This window comes from Myotis brandtii, unplaced genomic scaffold, assembly GCF_000412655.1.
Source record: "Myotis brandtii unplaced genomic scaffold, ASM41265v1 scaffold10, whole genome shotgun sequence".
In the NCBI taxonomy this organism is placed as follows: Eukaryota; Metazoa; Chordata; class Mammalia; order Chiroptera; family Vespertilionidae; genus Myotis; species Myotis brandtii.
This window is the reverse complement of record NW_005353325.1, coordinates 1,324,353-1,328,617: the sequence shown is the minus strand read 5'-3', so window position 1 is coordinate 1,328,617 and position 4,265 is coordinate 1,324,353.

Here is a 4,265-nt window from a genome sequence, read left to right as displayed (position 1 = left end):
GATTCATGTGAACATGTTTTGAGAAGTACCTGGTACATAGGTAAGTGTGTAATACATGTTGGATGCTATCCCAGTTTTCTATTTCTGTTTAGTAAACTTTCCCAAAATTTAGTGGCTTAAAACAACAATTTACAATTACAGTTAAATGCCAGGTGAGGATGGAGTCACAATGTTTTTACACTCACAGGCCTGATACCTGGACCATAAGGGCTATAATCATGGTGGCTATTTGAGAATTTCTCTCTTTATGTGGCTACCTTGTGCTTTCTCATAGCGTGGGAATCTCATGAATCATATCTACTGGGCAGCTAGCTTTCCCCAGAGCAAGCATTCTGAGAGATAGAAAGTGGAAGCAGAAAGTCAATTAATACCCATCTTCAAACTGGTACAAGTATGGCACTTGTGCCATAATTTATAGGTCAAAGTAGTTACAGAGTCCTCTCAGGTTCAAAAAATGTGGACAATCCTCACTTCTCAATTAGGAGTGTCAATGAATTATAGTCATCTTTAATATATTAACATTATTCAGTGGCCTACTTAGTGAATGCTAACATTCACTAAAAAACCTCTGTGAATTTAGATATGTTGGCCCTAAACTCTCCACACTGAGATATTTTTAAAAATGGTCTTTGAATAATTAGCTGTATCTAATCAGTACACATGAAAAATAACCCAAGCTATTATTTTCCTGTCACCTGTGACCCCAATCAAGAAGAAAGGATAGCAAGGAAGAACCATTTTTCCTTCAATAAAATCCATAGAGGATACACATCTTTTTACTTTTAACACATGAAAGAAGACTGCGACAATATCAGGTCACATAAGTGTAAAGTTAAAGGTCATTCAGGTTCCCGGGCAAAGAATTACCAGAAGAGAGTGACTTCTTCAACCTTAGCTAAAAATGGCAGCACAATTAAGTAAAATGACTCCGAGCTTTGGGATTGTGACAGTGAGGATATCCTATGTTTCTGCTGATATTACTCTGTCCCCTAATTGTTCCTTTATTTAGTTAATTAACTTCATACCTAATGGTGGGCTGGCAATTGAGCCAATTAAGTGGCAATTTGAAACAAGTAATTTTTCTATATAAAACCCTAATATGCAAATAGACTGAATGGCGGAACTACCAGCAGAACAACCAGTTGCTATGATGCTCACTGACCAACAGGGGGCAGACGCTGAATGCAGGAGCAGCCTCCAGCCTGCAGGCCCCAATTGGCAGCGTTGGGGGGGGGGGCGGTGGATGGTAAGTGGGCAGCACCAGGTCAAGGCAGGTGTGAGTGGGGGCTCCCCAATCACCCCGTTGGTCCCCCCACAGATCAGCCCTGATTGCTGGCCACACCTAGGGACCTTACCCGTGCACGAATTCGTGCACTGGGCCTCTAGTGATCTAAATAAATGGAGATGTCAGTTCGGTCAAATAACCTAAAAACTATCAGCTTAAAAGCTAATAAAAAACCAAAAAACTTACTGGGAATCATGAAGTAGAGCCTGTCATAAAATCATGTGTATGGTCAGGCTGTAAGATGGTATCATAAAGTAAACATATCTTATAAGTGCTAGTATAGCTAATTATTTTAGACTTGAGAATTTTCTTGATCAAGACATATTTTATAACATTTTCTTCTAAATTCCATTGGTTGTACTATTTTTATCCTATTGAAATATTAGAGTTACAGTGACAGTCATAAAAACATAGCACAATGATAAAAAAAATCAAGTATCAAGTGAATTCATTTGTTTACTTGAACTTCTGAAATACCATGAGGTGTGTACATATAATCTCAATGAACATGTCTAAAAATTCCCTTTTATATCCCATCCATTTCACTATATTTCAGAGTTACTTCTATATCCATCAGTTTTTTTCTTTTCAATTTATGAAATCAAATAAAAATTTAAAAATTAAATCTTTAAAAGTAAATATGTGCTATTATTTTAAATATTAATGTATATTGTGTTAAAGGATAATACTTAAAGTAAAATTACTCCAAGCACAGTGTAAATTTATATTGGGCAGAGCACAAGTTCATAGTAAAAAAATAAAAATTCTTATTGAGAAACCTTTGGAATAATTGTATCCTTGGTATTGGCTATGGTGTAAATGTAATTTATAAATGCATCCAAACTGCAATTGACATATAAGCTACAATTGTCAAAATTCACAAATATTGTCATATATAACAATTTGATGAATAAAATTACAAAACTGTTTGTGATAAAATTAGAGATTTGAGTACTAAAAAAAAACCCTTTAAACATAATAACACTTTTCTTCTTTGTTGCTTCTAAATAGGATTTTACAAATATTTGATTCTTTAAAAATATTTTGTAAATAAATAAAAAATGTCTACAAAGGTACTGAACTTTTTATAAATAAAACATAAAATATTATTGCATTGTGTGAACAATCATTTAGAAATTTATAATCCAGAGAGAGACCAAGATGGTGGCATAGGTAAACACCGCAGACTGCTGCCGCAAACAACCACTTCAAAAATACAACTAAAAGACGGAACGGACATCACCCAGAACCACAGGAAGGCTGGCTGAGGAGAGACTCTTCAACTAGAAGGAAAAATAACAGCACACCGAGGCTCAGAGGAGGCGCAGTGTGGAAAAAACTCAGGTGCGGAGGTGCGCGCGCAAAGCGGGCTGGTGGCTGAGAGCGCGGTTGTCGTTTTCGGTCAGGGGGGAGTCTCAGACTCTGAGCTCCAGATACGGGCGAATCGCTGGGGACTCGGACCCAAACGGGAGAAGCGGGAGTGTCTGGCATCAGTTGGAAGGCAGCTTTCCCTCCGAGGTTTGCAGCGGTTCCGGGGGTTCTGAGAAGCAGAGCCTCTGGGAACGGGACTGAGAGGGGCCATAACCGCTCCCTCCGCCCGCCCGCCCTGTTGAGCCCGCCCCGCCCAAGCCCTGCGCAGAGCCATTTGCCAGATCGCCTCAGGCAAAGGCTAGATTAGCACCTCCCCAGAGGACAGAAGTTTTCCGCGGCAGACACAGCTGATTCACACAGCCAGTCGGCCTGGTGGTCAAATCCCTCTAGTATTAACTACAACAATCAAGGCTCAACTAGAACAAGACTGCGCACAAAGACCACTAGGGGGTGCACCAAGAAAGCATAAAAAATGCGGAGACAAAAAAACATGACAGAAATGGAGGATATAGAGCTAAAAATCGCAATTTTGAGGGCTTGCAAAAATGTGCTAGAAGCTGTCAATAAACTTGAGGAGAGAGTCACGAAAACTAATGAGACCCTCGATGCTATGATAAAGAACCAACTAGAAATTAAGCATACACGGACTGAAATAAAGAATATTATACAGACACCCAATAGCAGACCAGAGGAGCGCAAGAATCAAGCCAAAGATTTGAAATGCGAAGAAGCAAAAAACACCCAACCGGAAAAGCAAAATGAAAAAAGAATCCGAAAATACGAAGATAGTGTAAGGAGCCTCTGGGACAGCTTCAAGCGTACAAACATCAGAATAATTGGGGTGCCAGAAGATGAGAGACAGCAAGATATTGAAAACCTATTTGAAGAAATAATGGCAGAAAACTTCCCCCACCTGGTGAAAGAAATGGACTTACAGGTCCAAGAAGCGCAGAGAACCCCAAACAAAAGGAATCCAAAGAGGACCACACCAAGACACATCATAATTAAAATGCCAAGAGCAAAAGACAAAGAGAGAATCTTAAAAGCAGCAAGAGAAAGAGACTCAATTACCTACAAGGGAATACCCATACGACTGTCAGCTGATTTCTCAACAGAAACTTGGCAGGCCAGAAGGGAATGGCAAGAAATATTCAAAGTGCTGAATACCAAGAACCTACAACCAAGAATACTTTATCCAGCAAAGCTATCATTCAGAATTGAAGGTCAGATAAAGAGCTTCACAGATAAGGAAAAGCTAAAGGAGTTCATCACCACTAAACCAGTATTATACGAAATGCTGAAAGGTATCCTTTAAGAGGAGGAAGAAGAAAAAGGTAAAGATACAAATTGTGAACAACAAACATGCATCTATCAACAAGTGAATCTAAGAATCAAGTGAATAAATAATCTGATGTACAGAATGAACTGGTGATTATAATGAATCAGGGACATAGAAAGGGAATGGACTGACTATTCTTGGGGGGGAAAGGGAAATGGGAGATGCAGGAAGAGACTGGACAAAAATCGTGCACCTATGGATGAGGACAGTGGGTGGGGAGTGAGGGCGGAGGGTGGGATGGGAACTGGGAGGAGGGGAGTTATGGAGGGG